Below are 23005 nucleotides of genomic sequence, written 5' to 3'. Positions count from 1 at the left end.
TTGCACAGATTAAGCCAGTAAGTACATGTATACAGAAGATATAAACTATCTTAACCAACAGCCTGCACAACTAGACTATGCCAACCCCAGCAGAACAATTTCAGGTACAGGGTAGAATTACATCTTCTTATGGTACCTCTCAAAACTGAGTTATTATTCTGACATAGGGAAAAATCAAGTTTATTTATTGTATGCTCTTTCAAATAAGACAGCTAAATATGAGTGATGTAAAAGAAGTTATACACAAATCCACTGACAATTTCCAGTTATATACATATATGTCTCTTTTTCAGTTTATCACTGTATCACTGTATTACTGTCATCCCGTTGTTCGTCGATTTACTCGAGCGGGCACCAATAACAACTCTATTCCTCTAAATTCCCCTGAGATTTTAGCAGCCTCTTCTTACTCGTCTTTCCCAATGACTGGAGGCTCTTTTCAGGGAGTGAGATCTATCGTTACTGTTTTTGGCATATCGAGTACGCCATGGGTAACTTGCCAGGCTCTGCCCATGCAGGCGGGATACTGCATGGTAGCTTGCCGGACTCTCCGAGAGAGGTGTATGTATATATATGAGGAGTGGGTTTGGATCCACAACTGGTGGGGACTGGGGTCACTCAGGGTAGTACTTCACATGCCATGTGATGTAGGGGATCAAGTCAATGTCCACTGCATGCAAGGCAAGTGCCTTAACCCACACTATCTCTCAGGCCCTCTGGGAGATGCAGGAAGATAATATCCCAGATCAAGTTCTGCTGAAAGTTATTAAGAGGACTGTGAAAAGACTTGGTTTACCTTTTCTATCATGATTGACCCCCTCAAATTAGAATCAGGAGGCCCTGCATTGAACTGCAGGTCTGTTTGTCTGAGTTTCACAGGATGTGGTCTCTGGGCCCTGAACACCATATGGGGGATACAAATCAAAACAGTGATTCATCATGTGTAAAAGTTAGAACCCAAGTAGCCATCCATTCTCTACTATCTCTTGATTCTAATTTCATAGAGAATTCTTTGATCACAGTAACTTACTGTGTTAGGAAGAGCCAATCAGCAAAGACCTTTACTTTGAAAAAAAATAGCTTTGTTCTATAACCTTAGCAAACTAAATACAAAATTTCAGTTTATAATGTCTAGAATCTTTAAAAAGTAAAAAGCATCAATAAGAATACTTTACTAAGATAATTTGGGTTGGGTCTTGGAAAGGAGTAAAATCTGAATATTCATTTTAGAGAGAAGAGAAAGTCAGACAGGGCAGATGTAAATAAAATAAAATCTGGCCCAATACCACAACAGATTATGGGGAAGAGATAGCAGTTCTTAGTATAGTGCTACCCAAGACTAAAATTCCACTTAAAAAGACACCAACCTTGGATTAATATGCCTATTGAAAGGAAGGGCAAAAGAAATTAAGAAAGAGATGGTCAGGGAATCCTCTTTTAGTGATTTATACATGAAGTAATAAAATCTGCACAAAAGGGCCAGAGTGATAGTACAGGTAGGAACTATCTACTGGTAGGAAGTACTGGTAGGAAGCTTGCCTTGCATGAGACTCACCCGGGTTAATCCCCAAATTCCACAGGGATCCCTGAGCTTTCCAGGAGTGATCCTTGAGCAGAGCCAGGAGTAACCCCTGACCACTGTTGGGTATGGCCCAAGAATTTAAAAAAAAATCTGCACAACAGTGACAGCAAAGAAAATGAAAGAAGAGGAATTCTAGAACAATCTCAAGAGTATTTAAAAAGTCACATTTCTGTGCCTTGTTGCTTAACTCTAATAGGTACTGAACAAATAAAACAGGCCACTAATAGTAGCTTAACCAAGAGTGGCATTTACTTTTATTTTCATTATCAAGAATTTTGTCCATCTGGCTGGTAAGGTGAGTACCTGAACTAAGGACCTAAAGTCTTTGTTCTATGCCCTTTCTCCACCATCTTCGGTATATAGCTCTCTTCCACAGCCTCCAAGATAGCTGCTGGCACTCCTGTACCTTGACCACATTCCAGTTCAAATATGGAAAGAGTGAGAACAAATTCAATTTGATAGATGAGTCAGCTCTCTTAAAGAGCTTTGTCAGAAGTTCCAACCAACAACTTCCAAATATATCTCATTGGACACAGTATATCATGTTTCTCTCGGCTGGCTAGGATCACTGGGATACAAAGCTTTAAATCTGGGACCACTACTGAAATTATATGAATGAGAAACCAACAGGGACATAATTAGAGAATATCATGGTGGGTGAAGTCTGTCAGAAGGAAAGGGACAGATACAGAATAATCTCTCCATATGTGGGACTTAAAGATACACAGCAAGTTAGCAACAAAGGGTCAAAGGCAATATAATTGGAAAACTGACTCACACAACTGAGTTGGGACGGACGAATAGAGGAAGGGAATCAGCATCTGTAGGAGAGGGAGATGGGCACACTGATAACAGGTGTAATGTTGAAATTATGTGCATGAAAAATTAGTGTTAATAGTATTGTAAATTACAGATTCACAATCAATAAACTTAAATAAAATTGTGCCACAATAATCAATGAATAACATACATATGCACACATCGTGAGTACAATATAGCTAACTAAAATGATCATACATAATATCAAAGTCTATGATAAACACATTTGAAACATTGTAGGTAAATCAAAATTTTATTTATGATGTGACTTTAACATTCTAATGTACTTGTCATGAGAGGAAATATAGTAAGATGTGAATGGTTCTTACATCTGGTCACTGCATAACAAGTGCTATAAATCCTCTATAATTTTTTGCTTTCAACGTATCTCATATAATCATTTGCATACTGATAAAGTCAGTAATTTTTTTACTTTTTGAAGTATCATGGTATTAATTATATGTTCTGGCATACATCCTTGAAAATCAACATGTTCTTCTACCTTAGTACAAATTATCCCTCCTCAGAACCATTACCCTCAGAACCATTGCCAGTTTTGTAAACCAAAATTTTTTTTCTTCTTTTTAGAAAAAATTTTCATTTTTATTGCCTGAGGCATTGTGATTTACAAACTGTTAATGGTCGTTTCATATTGGATAACATTGGTTTTTCCTTTCTCCTAGCTGGAAGAAGTTATTGAGTAACACCCATCACAATGCTTCCAAAGTACTCCCATTTCCTCAGTATTCATCTTTACCTCCTCCTTTGGGCTCTACTTCCCCTATCAGTTAATCACTCATTTCCCCTAATCAGAGCCTGTGACTTGTAAAGTCAGATTCTTCAGAGGATTCTGGATTTTGTATTTATAAGTGAAATATTGCTTTTCTCTTTCCTTGATTTCCTTTGCAATTTACTTTTTTTTTTCGATGCACAGGGCTTACTCCTGGCTCTTCACTCAGGAATTACTTCTGGCGGTGCTCGGGGGACCATATGGGATGCTGGGGATCGAACCTGGCTCGGCCGCATGCAAGGCAAATGCCTTACCCGCTGTTCTATCAGTCCAGCCCCTGCAGTTTACTTTAGAGCAATGTCCTTTTTGTCTAGACACAGGTAGACAGTTGATGCTATGCTCTTGTTACTTGAGAGTTAACTGACTTCTAATAATATTTACTCCTGGGCATCTGTCAACCATCTGTCAACTTAAGCTCAACTTAAGCCTCAGTTTCCCTTAGTTCCTAGCACCTCTAAAGGAAGGTCCTAAGCAAGGGACTTGAATGGACCCAGGGCAAGCCCTAAGCTACCCTGGCATCAAAAAGAGACAGGCCAAGCACCATAAAACTTACAGTAAGTTAAGAGCATGGTCATGGATAAGCTCTGTCATGACCCAAAAAGAAGTAACTGGCCAAGGACCCTGCTGGGGTTAAGAAAGACTAACCTGGCCTGAGACTGTAGTCTGTGATATACAGCAAGATGTCCCCAGGAGAGCCACTCTTTAAGCTTGATAAATCCCTTACTGTGTCCATACAAAATGACTAGAAATATTATTAAGAAGTGAATTCAAGATGGCCATTTAAATGGAGCTGGACTAAGGGGAAGGGACAGTAACAGGCCCCTCGATGGTATTCTGCCAACTTCGCTTACGTGTACTTGCTACCTGAGCTCTGGGAATTGGGCCGATGACTAAGGCCATGAGACTGGCACCAGGGGGGCCGGGAAAGGGGCAGAGAGGAGTGGGATGGGGGGGCCCAGCGCAGTGAGATGGGAATAGGTGGCGGGGGAAATGCAACAAAAGGCGGGGAGGAGACTGAAGTAAGTGGTGACTGATCACAGCCAGCCTGGGGATCCTGTTCCCTCCTCCATGGCCCATGGCAGCAGCATGCCAGGGGGACGCAGCTGTGGCACGAGTGCACGCGCCACACACACACACAGGTTTTGAACTCATAGTTTCCCGTGTCCATAACTCCAACACCACACCAGTCACCAGTGTCCCCACGTCCTTCCCCCAAGGACACACGGCTCCTCCCTTTTAATCTCCCCAGACCCTACAAACTCAGTCTATGGGTCAATTTTCCCTTTGTGTTCCCTTTTTAAAGGGGCAAGGTAGAAGACAAGAGAGGAAACTAAAAGAGCTAAGCACATACTTTGCACGCAAGAGGCTGGGTTCTATCTCCAGCACCCCAAGAAGTAAATCCAGAGCACAGCGTTTGTGCTTTATAACCAGGTAAACCCAGCACAAACAAAATCCCTAAACCAATGGGTCAATTCAATTACTTTTGGGGGGGGTTCACACCCAGCAATGCACAGGGGTTACTCCTGGCTCTGCTCTCAGGTATTACTCCTGGGGGTGCTCAGGGGACCATATGAGATGCTGAGAATCGAACCCGGGTTGGCCGCGTGCAAGGCAAACGCCCTACCTTCTGTGCTCTCTCCAGCCCTTCAATTACTTTTGATCTTGTGTGTCCTGTAGTTTTTGTCTTAACTACTGCTGCAGCATGAAAACATATATCTTGTAAAGGGTGGGCTGGCTATGTGCTAATAAAACAAGAGCAAATACCAGGCCAGTAAGCCTGGCTTTGCAGCCCCTTTCTCTAATGAGAAATACATACTACATCTAATAAAACAAAACTTTAATGTGGTATTGTAAAGCATCAAGTAAAGAGAAATGTTTATATTGGTAGGACAACAAAATATGTGAAAAGGCTTTCCACAAAATGCTTCATGGAGCAGAGAAAAAGAGCAATTATGAAGACAAAGAAGAAGGAATTATGGAGGAATGAATGAAGTTGATGGAATTTTATTCAACAAAGAGAAAGTAAAGTGTGTGGCACACCTTTTATTTAATGAAAACTTGTCCGGAAAGCTTTCAGTCAATTTCCCATCCCAGGGGAAGAAAGGAGAGGCTCTAATCAGAATTAGTGGACACAGTCTGGAAATTTAACACCAAGGTCATGGCAGATTCAGTTCTTAGTCCATCACCCCAACAAAAAAGCAAAACCATCTCTGCTCAGTGGCATACTTACTGGCAAGCTAATCCTTCCTCATATTTGAAAACAAAAGGAAAAAAACACCTTTTTCCCAAAATGGGATACTATATGTCTACCAGATTTTTTTTTTACTTACAATATTGTTCATGACAGACTACATACATGCAAACATTCCAACACCACACCTTACACCAGTGTCTGCTACCCTCCAGCCTCCCAAATACCTCCACCATTCCATCCCCAACTGGCAACCCCAATTCTAAAACCAAGTCTCCTGATCCGTTATTCCCATAATGTATTTTGTATATCCCACAGATGAGGCACATTATTCTGAATGTGTCTCTCTCCTTCTGGCTATGTTTTCTCAACATAATACCCTCCATTTCCATCCATGTAGTAGCAAATGACATGATTTCATCATTTCTTGTAGTTGTGTACTATCCCATTGTGTATATATAACATAGTTTCTTTATCCAGTCATCTGTTCTTGGACACTTGGGTTGCTTCCAGATCTGGGCGATTGTTAACAGTGCTAAAATGAACATAGAAATGCAAACCCCTTTTTAAAATAGTGGTTTGGAGCCTATGAGGTAGAGGCCGAGTGAAACTGCTGGATGGTAAGTTCAAGTTTTCATTCTTTAGAAGTTTCCATATTGCTTCCCAAAAAGATTAAACCAGGAGACATACCCACCAGAGTTAAATGAGGGTTTCTTTGTCTCCACATTCACACCAGCACTAGTTGTTTGTTTGTTTTTTGTGATGTGTGCCTGTCTCACTGGTGTGAGATAATGTCTCATTGTTTTAATTTGTATTTCCCTAATGATAAGTGATGCAAAGCACTTTTTTTTCATAAACCTATTAGCCATCTGTATGTCTTTTTCAAGGAAGTGTGTTTTTATCTCTTCTCCCACTTTTTGATGGGAGTTGAAAGTTTTTTCTTGTTAAGTTTTACAAGTGCTTTGTAAATCATGGATATTAACCCTTTAATATCACTGTACCTCTTTCTGCCCACTCCCCAAACCTGAAACCCCACGACCACCAAAATCTGCGTTTCCCACCCTGCCTTAAAATCAACTAGGAGAAAACGTGAGAGCCAGGAGTCACAGAGAGCTTCCCAATCTTGGTCTATGTTTTCCCATGTGGAAAATAAGGGGATGAAGTCATATGTCGCTTGACATAGATTGCTCCCCCAACCAGCACTCCAGGAATCTGTAATTCACTTTGATAATTTCAAAATCTCACTGAGTTCTTCACCTAAAAAATACCTAAGTCCTGAGTACCACTTGAGAATAGCATTCTAAAAATATAGATTTGAAAAATAATACATCCTGACTCCTCAAAAGTCACTCACAAATTCATACTAAAATGTGCTAAATGTAAAAACTGTTTACTTTTCTTTTATTCTAAAATGCTATTTCAAAGATTAGTTCTAACAACGAAGAAAAACATCCTACTACAGAGCATGGTGTTTCTATTTAAAAAAAATAGTGCATAAATCCCTTTATTCGACAAATGAATTGGACAAATGAACACTTGCAAAAGGAAAGGGCAGGCCTCAGAGGGACCGTGCTGTAGCTCAGAGATGGGCACTCTGACCAACTGCCTGCCCGCCCCAATGCCCACACCTACTTCCACAACTTGACTTTAGATATATTTTTTTAATTTCTATAGCTCTACCCCTTCCATTTTCTCTGGATAGCATAAATGATTCATTCAATGCTTTCTCCAAGAAACAAACAATGGCCTTGATTACTGAAGCAAATGCCATTTACCCTCAGTCAGCACGCAGAGGTGGGCCTGATATTAGCTGCCTCATCCCACCTGAAGAGCTCCTATAAAACACAGGGCAATGTCTGCTGTGGTCTCTGGGCTGCAGTTCCCAGGCCTTGCCACCAAGTAAACAAACGCACCAAACTACACCACTCACTGTGCTCGTTCTGGGAGCCAAGGGATATTTAGATTTCTAAAATACTTTCCATTTCAAAAGACTGTTTGGTGAAATGGGTGGCAAGGTGTCTGGTCCTGCAGAAGTACATCCTACAGCAGTGCGCTCTGGGAAGGCAGCGCTGGCTGCCAGGGTCCCAAGAATCAATGACAAAAGCATCTGTATATTTAAACACATACATTGTTAAGTATCAAAAGTGCTAGTTTTTTATTAAAGACTAAGAGCAGCATGCCAAGAAAACAAATTAGGACTGAATGACCTCATTACAAAATGTTTATGTCTTAGAGAGGTTCTAAGATGCACAGACCACATCAGGAAGCAGCATAACCCACCAAAGACAAAGCCACGGCCGAGACCTGCTCAGGTGTGTGCACCAGGAAGAGACCACCGAACACAAGGAAAACAAATGTAGAAGAGACTGGGGGTGGAAGACAGGCTGTTATATAGTGGTTGTGGGTTATATTTGTAACAAGTGAGAGAGGGGCTAGAGAGCAAAGCGGTTAAGGCACTTGCTCTGCCTGTGACCAACCCAGGTTGGATCTCTGGCTCTGCACGAGGAGTCACCTCTGATCACAAAGTCAGGAGTAAGCCCTGAGCACCAGGTGGGACCCAAAAGCAAATAATACGAAACAAATGAATAGGAAGGAAGGAAGGAATTAATTTTTAATTTTCTTATCTGTTTCTCTTGGAGAGCCCGGCAAGCTACCCACACGGCAGACCCTGGCAAGCTACCCGTGCGTGGCGTATTTGATACGCTAAAAACAGTAACAAGTCTCACAATGGAGACATTACTGGTGCCCGCTCGAGCAAATCTCGTGCAGAACAACGGGACAATAGTACTACGACAGTGCAGTGCACTGCTACTTATTTTTATTTATTTTTAAGAGTAACACAGGTAAGTATCACCTTGGAAAAGGTAGTGGGGTTCTTCATCCGTGGCATTACTCATGGCAGGGTGAAGAAAAGAGAGAAAATGGGTTCATTTCTAATGGGTGATCTCAGGAAAGTTTCTCTAGGACACAGGAATGCTCACTTATGTAACAGGTATTAACAATTTAGATACTTCCAAATGCACTCAAGCTTTTTTGGGGCCAGGGGCACACCTAGAAGTGCTCAGGGCCCAGGGTCAGCTGCTTATAAGGCAAGTGCCTTAGCTCCTACCTATCAGTATGGCCCCTGAGTTCAGACTGCCAACAGTCATGAGCTCTGATGGTGAGCTCTGTTCTTGGGACCTAGAAGAGTTAATAAACAAGAGCAACCCCTGTCTAGGTGGAACTCAGATCTTTCAGACTTCCACTTACCCATTATGATACAGATTCCAGCGACCTGTGCCTAGACCAACATCCCATTCTAGAAGCAATAAAACACTGAACTTTCGACCCTTATATGGTTTCCTGGAACACTTGTTCTTTTGTTTTTTAATTTTTCTGTTTGCTTGCTTTGTTTCGGGGTCATGCCCAGCTGTGCTCAGGTCTTACTCTTGGTCTGAGCTTAGAGGTCAGAACACCTGGTGGGCTTGGGAGACCATGTGTAGTGCCAGGAATCAAGTCCAGGTTGGTCATGTTCCAACTGAGCACCTTACTCGCTGTTCTGTGGGTCTGGCCACGAGTTACTCATTTGTTTAGCATTCAGAGAAGTAGCTGCTACAGGTGCATACTGTTATTAAGATACAGAGAGAAGGATTACACAATCCTTGACCTTGGAGAACTCACCATTTACAGGAGAGGCTAAAAGGCAGAAGAGTGAAGAACTACTAGAAGGGAAAACCTACTAGAAGGGAACTCCAAAGGGCATGAAAGCAGATGCCCCTAGGAAACTGAGAGATGGTTTCCTCTATGTGGTGAGAGATCTTTAAAATGGGTGTAAGTCCAGAGGAGTAGGGAAAAAAACAGTAAACAAGATAAAGATAAAAGCACCAACTCCATGCAAGCATCATGTTTGGAGAAACAGAGCATCCATTTGGCTACAGAAAAATACTGGGGAGATGCCTGGCTCTATCACACAGACCTGTGATCATCCTGAGAGGCTGGTTCCTCTCAACAAACTCTGTGGCTGCCCCTGAGCGGTTTGCACTCAGGAATGACACACTCACAGTCAAGATGACAAAGTCAGTGTGGTCCAGAGGAGGCAGAGACCGGAGGGCACAGAGCAATTTTATCAAGTCCTGGCAACAATAATACAACCAATAAGTAATTCAATTCAACAGTAATTGAGTGACTGCTGGGTGCTAAAGAAGAACAAGGAAACGCTGGAGTTTCAGCTATAAGAAACACCAGTCAGCAAGGATAAATACTACAAGAGGTTAAATACCACAGAATGTGCTGTTAGTAATTAAAGAAAAAAACCAAGGCCCACTTTGAAGGGTTCAGGAAATAGTTAAGGGGGAAAAAAGGGAGTATTCTCAGATGATCCAGAGGCCTAAAACAGCATTCAAAGTCTAACCCAGCAGATTCTAAAGACATATTACCCCTTAAAAAGGTGTCTACAACATTTTAGGCACTGGGTAAATAAACAGGTCCTTCACTAACTAGTTTACAAGTTAGAAAGGGAGAGAGACTATAGAAATATAAATGGAAGGGGTTGGAGCGATAGCACAGTGGAGAGAGCATTTGCCTTGCATGCGATCGACCGGTTTGATTCCCAGCATTCCATATGGTCCCCCAAGCACTGCCAGGAGAAATTCCTGAGCGAGGTTCCACGAGGAACCTCTGTGCATCACCGAGTGTGACCCAAAAAGAAAAGAAAAAAGAAATATAAATGGAAAATATTTAACAAGTCAGTTGGTGCTAAGTAGAGTGAAAAAAAGCAAGTAGTGAAACTGGGCATTGTGGGATACACACAGGGAGTGAAGGAGAGAAAATCCAAGAGTAAGCTGGGTCCTGGAGCACGGGGAACACCAAGGGAAGAGCTTGTGAGATGGAATATATCTGGCATGTCTGAAAGAGCAAGGAGACAGGTTTGGATTTGGTGAACATGGAAGGAGGGGATCTCCAAACTAAGGAGCTCCATTTCGTTCTGAGGGAGTCAGGACCACTAGAGAACTGTGGACCAAAATACAATAGGAATTTGGGATCATTCTGTGTTGTGTTCATGTTACAAGCCAGCTCCTAAAATAATGTTTGGCACATAGCAGGTATTTAGTCAAAATTTGTTGAATGAATAACTAATATTCCATATTTCTAAAGCTCATTTGGACTGTTGTAGAGATACTAGATTGCAGATGCCCACAGAAAGCAGAAAATCAGTTAAGGGGTAAGTTCAAGTCTCTCAAGATCATGGTGGGCATAGATAGGGCGGTTCACACTGGACAAAGGGAGATCAGTGATTTTCTAAACTTCTGCTTGGTGTAAGAAAGAGAAAGGGAGACTCAGGAATTTGGTCTGACTGAAAGGAAGACAGAGCTGTCCCTTACTGAGATGGGGCAAACAAGCTGGGGGCTCTTTTTAACATTGAAGTTAAGGTGATGTGACACTCAGAGGAAGATGCTGGCTACAGGTCTGGAGTTCTGACAATAAGTCAAGTGTGGTGAAATAAACGGGATCCTCAGCATGAAGAAAGTATGCAGACCAAAAGCAGGAATATAGGGAAGAAAAGAAGAGAGATGAGAGTTAAAAACTTGGAGAATTTCCATCACTTCAGGTCAAAATTTAGTAGAACTCAATATGGATAAAAGTTCAGGGATCAACCAGAGACTCTAATAAAGGGGGCTTAGGGTAATGGGGGGGGGTGGATGGTGAAGGAGAGAGAGAAAGAGGGAGAGGGGGAGAGAGCGGGAGAGAGAGGGGAGAGAGAGAGAGAGTCGGGTGTCTGGAAGCAAAGGACTGAGAAAAGAGGGGTGTGGACTCTTGCATGCAGTCTCACTGAGATTCATCAGCATCACTGGTCAAGATCATGGTGGCATAGATAGGGCGATTCACACTGGACAAAGGAGAGATCAGTGATTTTCTAAATTTCTGCTTGGTGTGAGAAAGAGAACTAACCTGCATGACACAGAGCAGAGACCACTGGTAAGCAGCACGGGGCAAGGCCACAGGATGGAGGGGACAGGAGCCTGGCTAGGATGTCTTCCAGAGAACTGGAAGTTAGATGAGCAGGCTCACAAAGGTACTGGCTTTCTTGTCTCAGGCTGCATGATGCATATTTGGGATTTATTTTTTTGGTTTGGGTTTTGGCTTAGTTTTTTATGTTTTGCTTTTTACTTACATGTTAAGTGAATTTTTTTACAAATTGAACATTATATAATACTACATAATATCTGTTTTACAGACTGAGATGGGAAGAACGGAGAAAACCAGTGTAGACAACTTTTTCGAAGCATACTCTATAAGAGAGCATAGAACACTGGTGAGAAGGGAGTAGAGTCGAGAAAGGGATCAGAGTGTAATGAGTCACCTTACACTTGTCTATCCCGTTTCCCTTACTGCCATCCCCTTCCCATGCAGGTCCTTTGTCTGGGCATGGACAAAGTCACACCTGGGTGGGGAAAGTAAAAACCCTCAAAATTCTTTTCTCAACTTCAGAAGGCTCACTTCTACACAAATAACTTGTACTCAAAAGTAGCACTGCACTGTAGCACTGTCATCCCGTTGTTCATTAGTTTGCTCGAGCAGGCACCAGTAACGTCTCCATTGTGAGACTTGTTGTTACTTGTATTTGGCATATCGAATATGCCACGGGTAGCTTGCCATGCTCTGCCATGCAGGTGAGATACTCTCGGTAGCTTGCCGGGCTCTCCGAGAGAGACGGAGGAATCAAACCCTGGTCAGCCGCGTGGGGGGAAACTTATTAACTGAATGATTTCAAGTTTTGAAGGCTAAAAAATTCTGTGAGCAACCCAAGTATTCAAAATCAGATTACTAGATAAGAACCTGTGACATATACACACAATGGAATAATGCTCGGCTGTAAGAAAAGATTAAATCATGTGATTTGCCACTATGTGGATGGAACTAAAAGGAATTATGTGGAAGGAAGACGGCCAGAAGGAGAGGGACAGATACAGAATAAACTCTCACATGTGGAATGTAAAGAAGCACGCTAAAAGAATAACAAATGGCCCAAAATAACAATCTGTGAACTGGTCCACAGAACTATTTCAAGGAATCCTGAGACAACGGTGGAGGAAAAGAACTCTGTGATGGGGTGTAGTGTGAGAACACTGAGTCCACATAATCCTGTCACCAACAGTATCATAAATCACTATGACTAAAAATTTTAATAAAAAAATAAAAAATTTAAAAGGAATTATGAAAAATAGAAAGATTACTCCTTTAAGTGTAGAGTGTCCTGTAGTTTTGTTTTTTTCCAGCTGGCCAGTGTACTAAAGATGAATGACAAATCACAAATCTCTGATAGTCCCATTAGTCCTGGGTCTAATGTGCTTAATGCTCATCTCTCCATTTCCACTCCACCCTCTCCCCCTTATGCTTAATCTCTGAATCTCAATAATGTGCAAGATTGAGAATTTTATTTCTCAAACTGCTCTGGTTCGATCCTCCAAAAGCAAAAGCAGAGAACATTCCCACAATTTAAACAGGTGCCAATTTAAGGACAAAGTGATTGAATTACAATCTCTGACCACAGATCTGAATTTTGTTGGAGTTTTTTCTTCTTCTTCTTCTTCCACACACATGACATTTCCCTGACATCTGTGCAATCCAAATAAATTGAGAGAGTGTGAAAGAGAAAATATGCTCCTCTAGCTATACAAAAGAGACCCCCAGTGAAGTCTCTATGAGTGAATCTATCTCTGTGGGCACAGATGGTACCCTTCCCCATCCCTCCACGCGCCCTCCTCCCTGCACACCCCCACAGCCACCGTAGGTTCCATCCACTGAATTCTCCTCCAAATGCTGCAGTGCAAAATTAGATGCCTGACAACACTACAAGAAACTATCTTTACACTATCTTCTTATTTTCCAATCCATCATGAACATTAAGCTTTGAGCCAAGAAAGCCCAGAAGAGCATGAGTTCTTAGCAAATCATGTGAACAGTCTACATCACTTGTTGCTATGGGAACCCACGTTATTTTCCTCCAGTGACCTGAAAGCTTAGTGTTCTTCGTAATATCATAATCAATGGGCCAGTAAAATCTTGACTACTATAGTCATCCACCGCTAGTCATCCGATAGTGCCCATGAATATTGGTATGTTACCACATACCAATATTCACACATTCATGCACTATGGAATACTGGACGTCTAAACACTGCTTTGTTTGCTAAGCTATTTAAGGAAGCTTTAAGATTCAACTGCCTGGTGGGCAGAAGTTCTGTGACAAGAACATATAAACAAGTTCTGGGGTGTATACATGCTATCAGCATGCCAGTCAATCTGCTTCAGGATCTTTTGGGGAAAACCTGGGCAGCAATGCTCATAAAGAAAATAGGAAAAGGAAGGAAATTTATGAAGGAAGGAAAAAAGGAAGGAAATCTCCTGCATTTGTATAGGGGTGGGGGGAGAAGTGGGAGGTGGAGGGACGGGGATATAGGGATATCAAGAGAAGAATAAGGAATCAAAATAAGAAAAATAAATAGCAATAGAAATTGTTGGCTGAATTTCAGGGACTACTAGACTACAGAATTATTTAGCTGTGAAACAATAGTAAGAATATAAATGATTTATTTGGAACTCTGTCAACCAAATTAAAATTCATGCTGTACAGGTGTTGGAGGTGTACTTTTACACCACTATCACCACTAATGGAAAGAGGAAATGCATTTATTTTAATATGGTAAGTCTAGTTTTACAAGTAAAAATGTTTTATATATATTTATAGATAATAGCATTACAGAAAGCCCAAAATAGCTATTAGGATAGCAGGCACACATTGTTTTAAATATTTCTATTTCCATTGCTGAATTATCACTAATACCCAGAAGCCTTTCAATTAGCTAAAGATTAGAAGTGAATTTTGCTATCACCCGATCCAACTGCTACAGTGAAAGAGAAAGAAACTACACCTCCAAGAAGAAAAGTGATTTTTAAAAAGTTGCACTGCTCATTTCAAACCATTTTCTTTGAAAGGTCATGAATTTCAAACATGTTCCGGAGCTGCATTACAGAAAGGGCACCAGGGGGCTGGAGAGGTAGCACAGTAGGCAGGGCACTTACCTTGCCTGTGGTCAAACCAGGTTTGATCTCCCAGCCCCCTGTATGGTCCCCCAAGCCTGGTCAGGAGTGGTCCCTGAGTGCAGAACCAGGAGTAAGCCCTGAGAACTGCTGTATATGGACCAAAAACAAACACACCCAGGTACTGCCTGTCCTGGTTAGTTAACAGTAACCTGCCCTGCTGTCTAGGATGAAAGACCCAGGTGATGGGAGAGGCAGAGTTCTCTCCATGAGTCATACCTATCAGCACAGAAACCTTCATTCCAGGAGACCCCTCTGGGCTTGTGGCCAGAAAAGATGCTTGTCTCCAATGAACTGCCCTCGGGTTTGGAAACACAGCTTCTGGTGGATACGTGTGATTTGAAACTGTGGCATTTCCTAAAGCAAGGCTTCAACTTTTCCCACTCACAGCCCCTTCACCTTTTTAACTCCAGAAAATTAATAGAGAATCACCAGAAAATCACCACCAGAAACAAGTTCAAATGCTGCAGGTTTGGGTTCTTTAGTTTTCACTCCAGTGAAAACCTCATTATGTGGTTCATTTGGAGTTGGGGGAAGGGGGAGGGGGGCACTCAGCAGTGTTCAGGTTCTCCTGGCTCTGTGCTCAGGGATGACTCCTGGTGGGGCTCAAACCGAGTTAGCTACGTTCAAGGCAAGTGACTTGCCCCCTATAGTATCCCTTTGGCCCACACAGTTCATTGTGAATTAATTTTCCATCATTGTAAGTTCAGGAACTTTTTTCTATCTTTGCAACCGATGCTCACATTCAATTAACCAACTCCAACAGGTTAATAAGCTGGACCTACACATATCCACCACCCTATCAAGTTCCAGGTGTTAGAACCAGAGTTAGAGCAGAGGGGTGTGTCCAAACTTTCTGCCTAAGTACAGGTTAGAGGACAAAGCTTGCCATGAACAAATTTCCTTCTAAGGTCACACATGACTCAACAGAGTAGTAACAAAATTGATTTTGTCAACTGGCCACTCCAAGTCACTGGAGTGAAAAATAAAGAACTCAGACCTGCAGCATTTGAACTTGCTTTCTAGTATACCTCATGCTCAGAGGCTGCAGAATAGCCAGCCTGGATTTGAGTCCTGGCCTACTGGTTCCCTTATGTAACCTGCCCATCTGACTCATGAAAGGGAGAATTCCTCATCACTTCCTGCCTATCTAAGCAGTGGGCATTTTTATAACCTGAAATTTACTCAGTTCACATTCCGAGTAACATACCCTTTCCTGAGCAGAGCACAAGGTGCTGGAGAGATGAGAAATGAGCTTAACAGCATTAGTGCCACTAAGGTGCTCATAGCATGACTAAGACAAGGGGATTCTGGCCCATTCTCAATGCACATAACTGCAATATACTAAGTGCTGCCTTAGAAGTCTGAACAAAAAGGCTGAGGAATAAGAGAAGGAGCCATCCATTATGCCTGACTGGTACTGTTAACCCTGGATATTATTTTGATGGAACTTCTTTAAAATGAGCATTCCACTGTGGAAAACGGTATGAAGAAGTGTAAGTCAATAATCAAATACATAAACTATCCCCAAATTGTGAAAGTGACTACAAAGCACATGAAGACACTTCTCTTCCCTCTTAGACTGCCACCTCACTGACTTGTTAAATAAACAAAAGTGATGGCAAGCATAAGAGCAATACCGAATTCGATTAGGGAAAGTAAGCCAGACACAACTGCCAAATGCGGAGAAGGAAACAGTTGTTGTCCATCTATGGGCAGAGACAGCACAGGGCTGCAGCACAGTCTCTGTGTGCAGGACGTCCTGGGACACCATCCCCGGCATCAATAGGAGTGACCCTTACCCCCGCCCAGCACTGCCAGGGGCAGCGCCCAGCCAAATAAAACCACATTGGGATTAAAATAATACTGATGTAAACACAAACCATAAATTCTATGACCAATCCCTGCTTTGCTCATGTAGCTGGACTAAAATTATTGCCTTTCTCAACTGGGTAACTTTACTGTTTTTGTTTTGGGGACACAGACAGCCAGGGGTGCTCAGAGGTTGCTCCAAGCAGTGCTGAGGCACCATGTAATATCAGGGACTGAATCCAGGACTGCTGCACTAGCCTTTGGCGCTATCTGCTCAGTTCTCAGTAACTTTTCTTCTCTACCAAGACCGCACAACACTGAAACTGGAAGGAATCGCAGTCATCATCAGCCAGTACTACTCGACTGGCTTTAGGCAAGAAAAGAGATGGGAAAGGTTTGTCTCTCCATGAGCACAGCTGACTTTTTAGACTTTGCTACATTCATAGTCATATCTGAGGCAAATAGCACAGAAGGAAAAACCTTAAAATGATGTGTAAAGGGAATGTGAAGTGTAAAGGGAATCCAGTGATCTTGAGCACGGTGCCAGCAGCCGCAATCTCTCCAGTCTGACGCCTGGGGAGGCGTCGTGGCCCAGGACGCAGTATCCCGCCCAAGTCAGTAATGTCATGACTGGAACCAACTTGGGCAATCTGTCTTCCTGGATTAACTATCCCAGACAAATGAGAAGTGCCATTTCACAAAGCTGACAACTAACTGCGCTAGCCGGGGATTCCAGAATCAGCCTGAGCACAGTTCATAAATTAAATGCCACCGAAGTCCAGTCTGCCCGCGCCTCTCGGCCGGTTCCTCTAACGCCGTCCCAGAGGCGCAGCACAGAAGGAGCAGATCCCTCCACAGCAACTTCAGCGAACGGGAAGACGGACCAGCACGGAATAGGCGGGCGTACTCGAACCCGTTCTGGGCAGAAAGCAGGTTTCCGAAATGAATCCCCAGGGCATAACAGCGGCCACCACGGCCCAGGGGGCAAGCCCTCTGACTGGACGCAGACGGACCGCCTGCCGAGGCCCGGGACACTGCCGGGTGCAAGCGGCTGGCCCGTTCCCAGGCGCATCGCCCTCCCAAACTGCGTTCGAGGCCGGAGAGGGGGATGCCACCCCAGTCTGGGAGCTACGCCGCCTGGACCCTTCTCCGAGGAGCACAGCCCTGGAATCTCCAAAGAGGGGACAGAAGTGGGGGTCGGGGCGGGGGGCCAGGGCCGGGGACGGCATCAGTGCAGACCTCGGTGGAGAGCAGCAAGCAGCGCAGAGCTGCAGCCGCGTAAACAATAGCCCCGGCGGCCGGGAGATGCCCAGCCCGGCGCAGTGTGGGCAGGGTGCGGAGCCCGGAGGCGGCATCTCCGCAGCCTGCGCCCCTGCCAGCTGCAGCCGCACCCACGCGCGGGCACATCCCGCAGGGAGGGACCGAGGTGCCCGGCGCGGCCCGGCCGGGAGGCGAGAGCGGCCGCAGGACCCGCTACGGAACGCGGGGCTGGAGGGCGCGCGCCCCGCCGGTCCGGGTCTCCCCGCGGCGCGCCCCTGCCCTGAACGCAGGTGGCCGGCCCGGCCGCGGCTCGGCGCACGGCGCATCCTGGGCACTGCGTCGGGCGATGGAGACCCCGGGGACCCCGGCCCGCCCGCGCTCTTTGTCTGCCCGCGCGCCCGAGAGGCGGCGGGCCGGGGTCTCCGAGAGGCGGCGGGCCAAGGTCCCCGAAAGGCGGCCGGCCGGGTCCCCTAGAGGCGGCTGGCCGGCGGCGGGCCGGGTCCCCTCCAGAGGCGGCGGGCCGGGGTCCCCGAGAGGCACCCGGCCGGGGGCGCGGGGAGGGGTCCCCGAGAGGCGGCAGGCCGGGGGAACGGGGAGGGGTCCCCGAGAGGCGGCGGGCCGGGGACCCCAGGGGCGCCCGGCGTGGCGCGGGGACGGCGCTTACCTGGGCGGCCCGGCCGGCTGCGCGTCCTGCGGCGCGGGGCTCCTCCCGCCGGCGCCGCGCCGACGCCTCTCGGAGCGCGGGTGCCCGCCGAGTCCCGCACCCGCCGCGCCCCGCCCCGCAGCCTGGCTCCGCCCCGCGCCGGCCTGCGCGCTCCTTTGTGTGTCCGCGGCGGCCGCAGGTGGCCCGGCGCGTGTCTCCCCGAGGACGGCGGGCGCGGGTCTCCACGCCGCCGGGGGAGCATCGCGAGCGCGCGGCGCCAGCGTCGAATCCCGGCACCCGAGAACTCGCGCATCTGGAAGCCTCCGGTTGGGCCGGTCTAGCTCTCCGGACCGAGCTGCCAGCCTGCGAGGGGGCGCCGCCGACCCCTCGCCCCTCCCAGCCGGGGCTCACCTGGACGCGCGCGCGGCGGCTTCGGCAGGTGCTCTCGGCAGTCCAGTGTAGGGCCTACTGCGTTCTGCACGGAGCTTCTTGCTAACGCTTTCCCGTCCCAGCATCCCTTAGAAAAAACCTCTTTAAAAAAAGATGTGTGTGATGACTCTGGACAAGAACTGATGTTGAAAGCAGGTAACGGGATGTGCAGACAACCTATTTTGAGTCTTGAGGAGTTCCCCTTTTTCCTACAGCCCGACTAGCACCTTCCTCTGAGAACGAAGGCCTGGTGCTGATCCCGGCTCTCGTCGGGCGTCTGGTGAGCTGCTCTCTTGCACCAGAACTTCCCCGCATGCAAACCGAGAAAGTATGAGGGCGGTTTGGGGAGCTGCGCCTCTCTGGGAAAGCACCCTTCACCAGCTTTTCCCTCTATTCCACGGAGGAGTGCAGGCCCCAGGCCTTTGCCGTTCCTCCAGGTGTGTGCTCAGGTGAGCACTGCCCCAAGCCCAGCTAGGGAGCCAGCAGCACGGCCCGCACTAGCTCCTGCAGGAGCTCCTCCTTCTGCCTGAGGAAAGTCCTCCAAGGCCCCACACACAGGCTGCAGCAGAAAGCAGCCCACCACCGACCACGTGGTGATTTCAGTTCAAGACCTAAACGAAACCAAAAATCCTGCCAGGAGCCAGCATCCCTGTCTTCCACAGTGGTGTTGCCAGACTACAAGAGAAAATTCTTTATTAAATAATGTGCCATCATTTAGGTGGCATTTTCATGCTGCGGTACTGTTTCCTCACCTCACTGTCCCCAGAGTGCATGCCACCACCTCCCTGGCCTGAGGCGCCTCCATCCTCCTACCCCTGCCCCCAGTCTGGTGTTTTTGGTTTTCTCTCCAGTAACTAGGGTTTGATATTGTCTATACCATAAACAATAGCTACTCACCTTAGTTAACTTGCCAGAATGCTCACCTTATTGTTTTCATAGATATGACATCATTTGGTTTTAGAGTTTATTCTCTTTTTTATCCTAGAGATAACTTGACAAATAAACTTCTCTTAGAAAGGTTATTGATGGACAATTTTGAGGTATGCTTTATCCTCCCCCAAGCCCCCTGGGGCCTTTCTCTTTTCCCATACAGAAGACAAAAGATAACGAAGGCAGAAAGTTTCCCATCTACCTCTCTGTGCAGCACCTCTAGTCTATGCCAGGTGCCTGTCGAGGCGGGGGGACCCCTCCTGCCTCCTCTCCGTACACTTATGTTGTCTTGTTTATTTCTCACAGTCCTATAGTCTGAGTAGCATCATGCTATTTTCAGATACAAAAATAAAATCAGACTAAACTGGGCTTTATAATTCCTTTTTTAACTTTTCATTTTATTTTTTATTGAATCACCATGAATTACAAAGTTATAATTTTTAAGGTGCCATTTGCAGTAGATCTCAAATCTAAAGCTAACAGATTTTAGGTGCTAATCCTAGAGTGACTCACATTTGACTGAGAAAGAAAAACACCCACCTGAGTTTTAAAGTCATACATTTATGAGTTATACTTATCAAGCTACTAATATGCATCAAACAAACAAGCTGCAAAAAAGAAAAAAAAATTTTAAAGAAGGAAAAAGAAACAGTTTAAAATGAGTCAGAACCCAATGCTCCCTACAACAGCAATCTTACATAATGGCAGACTATGTTGAAGGCATCTTGAGATACATATGCAAGTGTCATACTTTAGCACCATCCCAGCACACCCTGGAGGCTCTGTCTTACATAACTCAGTGTCTGGCAGGGAAGGGCTGCTGCCCTTCTGAGGTCAGCACCTTAAAGAGGAGCAAACAGAGCTGGGGAGGGGGCTGGAGCACATGCCTTCGTGATGGAGTGTGGGTTTCCTCCCCAGCACCACATGGTCCCCCAAGCACTGCCTGGATTGACCCTTAAGCACCAAGCCAGAAGTAACCCTGAAAAAGCAGGATGGACCCCAACTTCCCCTGAGCCCACCCAAATAAAGAGAGAGCAAACAAGGAAGTGTTTGCAGCATTCCCACGGTGCTGAGAAGATTGACTTTGACCTAGGACTTCATCTTCAGAAATAGACCTTTACAATGTCAGAAGGGAAAGCCTTTGTTGTAGCAAAGATACAAGATGTGGTGGCTGCAGAGTCACTTCCAACACTGTCTCTCTCTGCAGGATTAGTTGTATCCAAATACACAAACTACTCACTGCATGATGCCTAAACTCAAAGGGAATAACTCAGAGGTCAGGCTGAGGATCTGTTTAGCTATGCAAGTTGCCTAGAGAACAAGATCTTCTGACGAGAGAAAAATGATTTTAATTTTGCAGGGTGAGTAAATGATTAGGGAATAGCAGGGGCTATTTTGGAGTCATAAAATCGTCCTGTGGCTTTACGTCCGAGGCCAAGCAGAAACAGAGCCTCATGAAGGAGCATAGGACTCATATAAATTTATTCACCCATTCAACAAACTTTAATATGCTGAAGCGATAGAATAGCAGGTAGGGCATTTGCCTTGCACCCATACAACCAGTATTCGATTCCTTTGCCCCTCTCAAAGAGCCTGGCAAGCTACCGAGAGTATCCTGCCCACACAGCAGAGCCTGGCAAGCTACCCGTGGCATATTCGATATGCCAAAAACAAGTCTCACAATGGAGGCGTTACTGGTGCCCACTCGAGCAAATCTATGAGCAATGGGATGACAGTGATACTATTTTCTGAAAATAAAAACCTAAAGAAGAAAGAGTCTGACTGCATGGATATCCAATCTGAAAGTGTTAAAATTCATATTAAATAAGCTAGTACTATGTGTTTGAGTGGAACTGATAGACAAGATGGAAGATGGAACTGATAGACCCATCATCACTCAGTCCAAAGGCTCCTAATCCAGAGCCAAGTAGGGGAGTGGGAGGAATGAGGCTATGGGGGAGAAGGGGAAGCAGAGATCTGAGGCAGAATTCCTGGGTTCTATAACCCCTAAGTATCGCTCAATATGGCCCAAAAAGCAAGCAGAAAATTCCAGTCTGTTTGAGGTATAGCCAGTTGCACAGCTAAGTAGCAATATCTTATTGTATTAATTTGCTCAAAACTGGTGAGCATCTTCTCAGGTACTTGGTTTCTACTTTTAGTCAAGTGTCTTCAAAACTTCTGCCTGCTTTTAAATGGTTCTTTCCTATTGTTGAATTTTGAGAGTGTATTATATGTTCCACATACAAATTCTTTGTCAGACATGTGACTTTTAAAGATTCTCACCTAATTTGCAACCTCTTTTTTCATTCTCTAACTGTTTTTAACATCAAAATTTCCAAGACAAGTGAAATTCAATTAATCACATTTTTCTTTCATGAATCTTGTTTTTAATATAGTATCTAGGAACTCTTTTTTGCCTAGTAATGATTATTTTTCAGTTGACACAATCAGCCCATAGTACAGTATACTAAATCATAAAGTACAAATGCAAGGATTGAAATAACTTTATTAAATTAAAAGCTTGGCAAATCAACACAGTACTTATCTAATATAATAAAATCTAATTTTTGTTTGTGTCATTGCAATGGTAATTTTTTACTCCAAAAATGCCACTTAAGTACAAAATCAAACTTTTAGCTTTTGTGTGGCCTGGAGACCTAGTTTAACAAGTGGGACTCTTGCTTTGCATGCAGCTGACCTGGCTTTGTTTTTCTTTTTTTTTTTTTTTAACTTTTTTATTTTATAAAGTAGTTCACAATATTTGATTACATTTAATATTCAAACACCAATCCCACCACCATTGCACCTTCTCACCACCATATTTCAGATTTTTCCATCCCGAACCCCAATCCCTGCGCCAAAGCAGAACAGAAATAATACACTTTGTATTGTTTGTTTAAAAAAAAAAACACTGAAAATGCTACAAAAAAGGATACAAAAAAGTATTCTTAGAGGAAAGAGTGTAAAAACTGTTGTATTTCACTCAGGGGTCATTAAGCCCTTCTATAAAAGATCACTAACATGTTGTTAAGTGTTGAGGCTTGTTGGATATCATTGGTTTGCCCTTGCCACAAGGAGCTTAGGTTTATCAGTCACACCCATCAAAGTGCTCCCGAGTCACTCCCATTCCTTTGTTTATCTGTAACCATTTCTACCAGTTTATCTGCTCTTCCCTTAATCAAATTCTGTTAATTGGTAAGGTCAGAACTTCCTAGGACACTGAATATTATAACATTGCCTTTCTCTCCTCTTTATGCCTTTTTGAACAATTTACTTTAAAGCTATGTCTTTTTTGTATAGACACAAGAAGACAATATTATGTTTTTGTAACTTGGGACTTAATTGGCCTCGAATATTATTCCCTCCTGGGCATCTGCTTTCTCCACTTAAGCCTCAGTTGCCCTCAGTTCCTAGCACCCCAAAGTAGGGTCCCCGACGTGGGACAGGAAGGATCCAGGGCAAGCGGTG

At 44.6% G+C, this 23005-nt stretch overlaps 1 protein-coding gene across 7 annotated transcripts in view; it reads right to left on the bottom strand.

Annotated features, from left to right (window-relative positions):
* Nucleotides 1-18794, bottom strand: part of HECW1 (HECT, C2 and WW domain containing E3 ubiquitin protein ligase 1) — a 268709-nt gene extending 249915 nt beyond the window's left edge. For 4 of the 7 annotated variants that reach the window (XM_055124931.1, XM_055124935.1, XM_055124934.1 and 1 more), the window contains exon 1: nucleotides 18200-18312. The gene's annotated coding sequence lies outside the window, so the exon portion shown is untranslated. Of the gene's footprint in view, nucleotides 1-18199; nucleotides 18313-18589 lie in introns of those variants that run through there. The other 3 variants (XM_055124933.1, XM_055124932.1, XM_055124938.1) reach the window with 3 other exon arrangements.
* Between the last annotated feature and the right edge of the window lie 4211 nt (nucleotides 18795-23005).

The sequence above is a fragment of the Sorex araneus genome, chromosome 2 (assembly GCF_027595985.1).
Source record: "Sorex araneus isolate mSorAra2 chromosome 2, mSorAra2.pri, whole genome shotgun sequence".
NCBI classification, from domain to species: domain Eukaryota; kingdom Metazoa; phylum Chordata; class Mammalia; order Eulipotyphla; family Soricidae; genus Sorex; species Sorex araneus.
This window is presented reverse-complemented; position numbering and strand designations above follow the sequence as displayed.